Source organism: Microcebus murinus, chromosome 5 (assembly GCF_040939455.1).
Source record: "Microcebus murinus isolate Inina chromosome 5, M.murinus_Inina_mat1.0, whole genome shotgun sequence".
Classification (NCBI taxonomy): domain Eukaryota; kingdom Metazoa; phylum Chordata; class Mammalia; order Primates; family Cheirogaleidae; genus Microcebus; species Microcebus murinus.
Genome location: NC_134108.1, coordinates 86,799,798 through 86,808,589, shown reverse-complemented (window position 1 = coordinate 86,808,589; position 8,792 = coordinate 86,799,798). Strand labels below are relative to the sequence as shown.

General features: G+C 38.9%; 1 long non-coding RNA gene across 1 annotated transcript; it reads right to left on the bottom strand.

Moving 5' to 3' along the window:
• Positions 1 to 2,370: 2,370 nt before the first annotated feature.
• Positions 2,371 to 8,488, bottom strand: LOC142870966 (uncharacterized). The gene is made up of 3 exons (XR_012919308.1): positions 8,279 to 8,488; positions 3,377 to 3,615; positions 2,371 to 2,871 (listed from the first exon to the last, which is right to left on the bottom strand). It is a non-coding gene; the product is annotated as an uncharacterized LOC142870966 (long non-coding RNA).
• Between the last annotated feature and the right edge of the window lie 304 nt (positions 8,489 to 8,792).

Here is an 8,792-nt window from a genome sequence, read left to right as displayed (position 1 = left end):
AAAAAAGAAAAAAAACAAGAGCCAACTATGTGTTTTCTGCAAGAAACATACTTCACCTATAAAGACACACACATACACACACAGAAAATAAAAGGATTGAAAAAAATATTCCATGCAAATGGAAACCAGAAAAGAGCAGGAGTAGCTGTACTTCTATAAGAAGTAGATTTCTATTTTTTTCCTTGAGAATTACCTTGTGCCATGCACATTCTTTATATTTTTAATTTCGTTTAATGTTCTTGATAATCTTATAAGGCAAATACACTATTGTCCTTATTTTTAAAATGTAAATGATTTTGCTCAAGGTCCCGTGGGCAGTAAGTGGCAGAACCAAACCTTTTTGTTTGTTTGTTTGTTTGTTTGAGACAAGGTCTCACTCTGTTACCCAGGATAGAATGCAGTAGCATCATCACAGCTCATTACATCCTCCAACTCCCAGGCTAGAGTGATTCTCCTGCCTCAGCCTCTCGAGTAGCTGGGAATACAGTCATGCACCACCATGCTCAGCTAAGTCTTCTATTTTTGTAGAGATGTTGTCTCACTATGTTGTTCAGGCTGGTCTTAAACTCCTGGGCTCAAGTGATCCTCCCGCCTTAGCCTCCCAACTCACTGGGATTATAGACATGAGGCACCCCGTCCAGCAGAACCAAAATCTTTCAGAGCTCAGAGCCTGTACTCTTAACCACTATGATGGTTCCACTGATAGATGAGGCAGAGGAAAAGAAAGAGGAAGGATTTCATACCGTAGGTTTAAGAGAAAAAAAAAAAAAAAAAAAAGAGGAAGGAGCTTGTGAAGAGGCCACAGAAAGAACAAGAGATGATGATTATTAATTTTATAATTATTAATATATAATCTTTTCCTCTCCACCTGGAATACTTCATCCCTGGGACACCTTTTCCCCATGCCCACTTCTCTGCCTAGGAATTTCTATTTGTCCTTTAAGAACTCAACTCAGATGTCACCTCCTCTGAGGATCCTTCCCATATCCCATCTCCCCAAACCTCCAACCCTCTGGAATCCCACAAAAATTGCTCAGATTTCTATTATAGCCCAAGTTATATTATAAAGTGTTTATTTTCATACCTCCTCCTTGTACTAAATTCAGAACTCCTCGAGGGCAAGGACTATGTCAAATTATTCCTCGTGGTTCCAGTGTTTGGCTCAGCTCATTGTGGTTGCTCAGGGAAAGTGAGATTGAATGAATCAATCATCACACCTCGAGGACCCTCTGTCTTACCAGGTACCACGCTAAGAGATGTAAAGTTACAAAGATCAGGCCTTTGGCCCCTTAAAGTTCATAAACAAATTGAGGATGTGTTCCTATCTTTCAATTCTACATTATAGAAAACCAACACAAACTAGCTTAAAAGGAAGAAAAGAATGTGGGCAGGGGACAGAATTTATTTGTCCTAGGCAGGTTACTTCTATTAATAGTTTCAGGAATAACTGAATCTAAGTTCCAAGGGTTTCCAACAATGTTATCCTCCAGATTAGGTTTCTTTTTATAACCTGGTCTTGAGTGGCTTTGTCCTCAGGAATTTTTTTTTCCATGTGAAATCCCTCACAGCTCCATGTTTATATCCAATTGTAGTAAAAATAGAGCCTTTAATGCCAATGGTCCTAGCAAAAGTCCTAGGAGTAGTTCTCAATGCTTTTAATTGAGTCACCTGCCCTTCACTGAACCCATTATAGTAACTCTGAAGAGGCCTATGTCACATGCCTACTTCTGGATTTGGAAGTGGGGTTGACCCCATCCAAATCATATGGGTTAAAAGCAAGGAAAAGGCCAGGCGCGGTGGCTCACGCCTGTAATCCTAGCTCTCTGGGAGGCCGAGGCAGGCGGATCGTTTGAGTTCAGGAGTTCGAAACCAACCTGAGCAAGAGCGAGACCCCGTCTCTACTATAAATAGAAAGAAATTAATTGGCCAACTAATATATATAGAAAAAATTTTCCAGGCATGGTGGCGCATGCCAGTAGTCCCAGCTACTTGGGAGGCTGAGGCAGCAGGATCGCTTGAGCCCAGGAGTTTGCTGTGAGCTAGGCTGACGCCACGGCACTCACTCTAGCCTGGGCAACAAAGCGAGACTCTGTCTAAATAAATAAATAAATAAATAAATAAAAGCAAGGGAAGGTTGTTCACCAGAGGAAAATCAAGTTGCTGTTACTAAAAGAGGGAGAAGATATTAGGCTAGTAAAAACTAACACATGTCCTCCATAGAGGAGGTGTCCCGTACATCAGTAATTATATGGCAAGGCTAGGAGTGATGCCTGTCTTAAGTGCTTACAGCCAAAGATTAGGTAGGAGAAATGGATCACTTCAAGAACAGCTGTCCACAAACACCTTCTAGAAGGAAGCATATGAACTTGGCCTTTTGAATAGGTAGAATTACGGTAGGTGAAGATGAGGAGGCCTTTCAGATATGTGGCAAGGCATGAACAAAGGCAGGGAGGTGAGGATCTTTTGGAGGTTTTCCAAGTTTGCTAGGACCATTGGGAATTAAGTCTGGAACTTTGATTGGGGGCTAGATCTATACATAGTCTAATAAATGCTAATCCTTTATGCAGATTTGTTCCTTCCATACATGATCTCAAAAAAGAATAATTTTGGCAGGCACAAGGAGTAGAATTATTCTTTCTTTTTTAAAGAAATTAATTTATTTTTTTTTTATTTCAGCATATTATGGGGGTACAAATGTTAAAGTTACGAATATTGCCCATGCCCCCCCACCTGCCCGACCCCCAATAAATATTATTCCTATATGTCCACTTAAGTGTTGATCCGTTAATACCAATTTGCTGGTGAGTACATGTGGTGCTTGTTTCTCTATTCTTGAGATACATCACTTAGTAGAATGGGTTCCAGCTGTATCTAGGAATATACAAGAGGTGCTATATCACCATTGTTTCTTAAAGCTGAATAGTACTCCATGGTTTACATATACCACATTTTATTAATCCACTCATGTATTGATGGGCACCTGGGTTGTTTCCACACCTTTGGATGGGGCAGGTGAGGCCTAGTGCAAGAGATGCCTCCTGAGAGTTCACCCTCTTGTGTCCAGAGACGGAACAGCACAAGAAGTCCAATTTCTGCCCTCCAGCCCAGGACTGTGCTCCTCCCCACACACACAGTAAACAAATCTGGGGTTGGAAATCACCAGGACAGCAGCTATGGCTCAGCCCCAGGGCCAGCCTGAGGGCACCTTTGGAGGAAGCTGCAGGAACAACCACATAGGCAGAAAGAAGATATCTGACTTGCATAATGGGTAAGAGCAGAGACTCTGGAGTCAGGCCTGGTTTTGAGTCCCAGTTTCATGAGTTAAGGTGTTACCTTAGGGAGATTATATAACTTCTCTAAGCCTTAGTTTCGTCACCTGTAAATAAGGTAAATAGGTAAAATCCTATCTTATAGGATGGTTCATGAGGTCTGAATGAGGTATTACATATTGAGAACTTAGCACTCTCTTCTTCATCCGGTCTGGTCTCCTATTCCAGTCTGGTCTCCTCTTCCTTGGCTGATCTTGTCTGGTCAGGTCTCCTCTTCCTCGTCCAGTCTGGTCTCCTCGTCCTTGTCTGGTCTCATCTCAGAAGAAGTAGATTTCAAGACAAAAAACTGTAAAAAGATACAAAGAATGACACCATATAATGACAAAAGGGTCAATTCAGCAAGACGATATAAGTGATATAAACATATATGCACCCAACACTGAAGTACCCAGATGTATAAAGCAAATATTACCAGAGCTAAAGGGAGATATAGACACCAATAGTTGGAGACCTCAACACTCTACTTTCAGCTTGGACAGATCATCCAGACAGAAAATCAACAAAGAAATACTGGACTTAACCTGCACTATAGACCAAATGGACCTAGTAGATATTTACAGAACATTTCTTCCTATGGCTGCAGAATTCACATTATTGTCCTCAGCTCATGGATCATTCTCAGGGATAGACCGTACGTTAGGTCACAAAACAAGTCTTTAAGAATGTCAAAAAAATTGAAACCACACCAAGTATTTTCTCTGATCTTAATGAAATAAAACTAGAAATCAATAGCAAGGGAAACTTTGGAAAATATATTAACATATGGAAATTAAACAATATATTCCGGTTGGGCGCCGGTGGCTCATGCCTGTAATCCTAGCACTCTTGGAGGCCGAGGTGGGTGGATTGCTTGAGGAGAGACCCCAAGGTGGGCGGATTGCTAGAGGTGAGACCCCGTCTCTACTATAAATAGAAAGAAATTAATTGGTCAACTAATATATAGAGAAAAAATTAGCCAGGCATGGTGGTGCATGCCTGTAGTCCCAGCTACTCGGGAGGCTGAGGCAGTAGGATCGCTTGAGCCCAGGAGTTTGAGGTTGCTGTGAGCTAGGCTGACGCCACGGCACTCACTCTAGCCTGGGCAACAGAGTGAGACCCTGTCTCAAAAATAATATAATCAACAATATGTTCCTGAATGACCAGTGGGTCAATGAAGAAATTAAAAGGAAAATTTTTAAATATTTCAAGACAAATGAAAATGAAAACACAACATACTCAAGCTTATGGGATATAGCAAAACTGGTAATAAGATCAAAGGTTATAGCAACAATCGCCTACATCAAAAAAGTAGAAAAGCTTCAAATAAACAATCGAATGATGCATCTAAAAGAATGAGAAAAACAAGAGCAAACTGAACCCAAAATTAGTAGAAGAAAAGAAATTATAAAAATCAGAGCAGAAATACATGAAATTGAAACCAAAAAAAATATCAACGAACCACCCGGAGCGGTGGCTCATGCCTGTAATCCTAGCACTCTTGGAGGCCGAGGCGGGCAGATCATTTGAGCTCAGGAGTTCGAGACCAGGCTGAGCAAGAGCGAGACCCTGTTTCCACCAAAAAAATAGAAAGAAATTAGCTGGACAACTAAATAAAAATTAGCCGGGCATGGTGGTGCATGCCTGTAGGGTGAGGTAGGAGGATAGCTTGAGCCCAGGAGTTTGAGGTTGCTGTGAGCTAGGCTGATGCCACAGCACTCTAGCCTGGGCAACAGAGTGAGACACTGTCTCAAAACAAAAACAAAACAAAACAAATACTCACCTGTAAAAAAATAAACAATCCAGTTGGAAAATGGGTATCAAGACATGAGATATTTTACTGATGGCTATAATCACATGAAAAGATGTTAAACATATGTCAGACATTGCTGTGACTAAAAAAAAAAGAAAGAAAAAAAAACAAATTAAAAAAAAGGAAAAAAAATGTTAAACATGATTAGCAATGAAAGAATTGCAAATCAAAATCACAATGGAATATTACTATACACCTATAAGAACGGTTACAATAAAAAGTAGTGACACTACATATGCTAGCAAGGATGTGTGCATTCCCTTGCAGATCTGACCTGCCTAAAAAAAAAAAAAAAAGGATGTGGAAAAACTGTATCACTCACAGATTGCTGTTGGGAATGTAAAATGGTACAGTTACTCTGGAAGCAGTTTAGTGGTTTTTTTTAAAAAGCTAAACATGCAACTACTATACAACCCAGCAATTGTACTCCTAGGCATCTATCCAACAGAAATGAAGACTAATATTCACACAAAAACCTATACATGAATGTTTATAGCAACTTTATTCATTATAGCCAATAAGTGGAAACAACCCAAATACCCTTCACTGAGAGAATGATTAAACAAACTTTGGTACATCTATACCATGGAATATGACTCTGAAATAAAAAATTTAAAAAGGACTTTTGATACATGCCACAATTTGGACAAACCTCCAGATAATACTTAGTGGGGAGGAAAAGTCAATCCCAAAAGGCTACGTATTGATTCCATTCATATAACACTCTTGAAATGATAACACTGTAGAAATGGAGACAGATTAGTTATCAAAGGGTAGGGATAGAGTAAGAAAAAAGGGAAGTGGATGTGGACATAAAAGGCAACATGAGGCATCCTGGTGGTGATAGAAATGTTCTGTATCTTGACTGTATCAATGTCAGAATCTTAGTTGCCATGTTATACTATAGTTTTGCAAGATGTTACCATTAGGGGAAACTGGGTGAAGGATACACAAGATCTCTTTGTATTATTCCTTACAACTGCATGTGAATCTAAAATTACTTAAAATTGAATATTGAATTTTAAAACATTTTAAATGTTTTAATGCAAGGGAAAAGACCATAATTATCAGAAAGTTGACAGGATTAGAAAATAGTTGAAAAGGTGGCAGTGCCTTCAGGTCATTGACTATCATGCCATACTTTTCCCCAAAATACAGAGTCATTCTTTTACGTTGTATTTCATAAAACATATTAACTTTCTAGTCTCCAATTTTTATGAGCCATAGTGATTTGGTTGTCCCTTCTGAATTCTGCAATTCTATTAGTTTGTTTGTTTGTTTGTTTTGAGCCAGAGTCTCACTCTGTTGCCCGGGCTAGAGTGCCGTGGTGTCAGCCTAGCTCACAGCAACCTCAAACTCCTGGGCTCAAGCGATCCTCCTGCCTCAGCCTCCCGAGTAGCTGGGACTACAGGCATGCACCACCATACCCAGTTATTTTTTTCTATATTTAGTAGAGACGGGGTCGGTTTCTTGCTCAGGCTGGTCTTGAACTCCAGAGCTAAAGTGATCCTCCTGCCTCAGCTTCCCAGAGTGCTAGGATTACAGGCATGAGCCATCGCACCCAGTTTCTAATATAAATTAAATTTAAGCTGATCCCACTGGGAATTTCTAAATCTCATGAAAGCAAAACTGATATTAGAACTGTTCACCCACAACCTCCACCTACTTCTCACACACACACACACAAATAAAGTGTTTGCCTTTTATGCATGCGCCGGGAATGTATCCCAGGTAACCATAGGCTGCGTAAATATGTTGATCTTAAATTCTCCTTTATTAAGTATAAGTCAAGAACAAATATCTTGACATTCTGAATTACTGCAGCATAAAACAGCTCATGAAATCAACGTGTCCTGTCTTTTCACCCTTGATATTTTGGACTAATGTCCTTTTCTATTCAGATGGGGATTCCAGATAATTGAAGAAATAGTTACCCAATGGTTGACACCTGGGAGTTTACAGCCCTTTCCTTTTTCATTACTTATTTTTCTTCCTCCCAGCCCCACCCCACCAAGATAATAAATATGATGGCCATTATTCTGCTGCAAACTTGTATTTTTCCTTACCCAGATGCTAGGAAACTAAAAATATAAGTAGAGACAGATTATAGGGGTGAAAATAGCCTATTCCTGATCTCCCATGATTTAAAGTGTCTGAACACACATTCTCAATTCTTAATGTGCTAATTTGAAATGTTTAGAAAACAAACATGCAGAGCATAAAAACAGTTCATACTAGTTTGCCAGTCAAATCAGTTCTCTTCAATTTTATACTAACGCTTTTCCTAGCAATTCAGAGGTTTTTTTTTTTTTAGTTACCAAATTAGTATAAATGTGTTTTGCTCCTTGTGGGTGGCTTGGTTAAAATAACATTATGAAAGGGGACACTGTCTTCTTGTGACCAGATTACAGAGAACTATTATCATAATCAAATTACCAAAATGTTAAAACATACACTGGCTCCCTCAAAATTCTGCTCACATCTAAAATCAATCTAACGTAATAATGAATATTTGAAATTTAAGCCAATCAGTTCAAATAAAATTATAGTCATCAGTGGAGACCAATTTTCTTCAAGTTATTGATTTTAAAAGGCTATTAACAGGCACCTTATCTATATATCTCTGTATTCAACAAAATAGCACAATAAATACCAGCATAATCACTTTTAATTCAATATGTAATTGAAGCCACATGACAAAACAAATTATTGCATTTAGATTATGCTATTTTCATAACAAAAGTAAATCAAGTCATTAAAAAATAAAATAGCTATTTTTGTGATTTTTCTTCATGCTGAGAGCAACATTCCAGTTACCATAGGTATTTATTTTTTTGTAAACAAACACTACTATTAATAATACCTCATATATAAAAATAAAATGTTTGCACAAAAAAGCAGGTCCCCCCAACCCACCTTCTTCCCCAGTAAAATGCTGTTTGTGTCCCAGTTTGCATCCTACTCCTTAATTAAATAGATCTGCTTTTAGTTTTGTGGCTGAAGTATAAGGTATTTGTCTACAGGACTGGACAAATAAATGAATAGAGGCATAATTCTTTTAAATAAGCAGGACATTCCAGCACAGCCTATATAACTTCTAGATATATAATCTTGTGACCCAGAACTAGCTGCAAACTGCTGCTCCCATTCATTCACTCACATCCCAGGGAATGTCTTCAAACATTCATAGCTTGCAGAGAAATCAGAATCTTGGCTGTTTCGGCTCTTATAAGATGAAATTTTTGTCTGAGAAGCTATGACTGAGAAAATTTTCCATAAAGAAAATTATAGTAGTTGGGCACAGTGGTGCACGCCTATAGCCCCAGCTACTTGGAAGGCTGAGGCAGGAAGATCCACTGAGCCCAGAAGTTCAAGCCCAGCCTGGCCAAGAGAGCAAGGCCCCATCTCTTTAAAAAAAAAAAAAAAAATTATAACAAATTCTTGACCTCAGTAAAGGTTAATGTTTAACTTAAGCGCTTCTGGACACTATAAGTCAGCAAATAGTTATTTGGAACCTATTCTTAGCTAGGCACTATATGAAGCCTCAGGAATTAAGCAGTCAGAGACAACAAGCTTGATCCCAATATCACTAAAGCCTGTAGTCTAACTGAAGACAATTATGAAGCAGGTATTGCACGTGGGGAAAGCATGGCAAAAGCAGTAAAGATATTGCA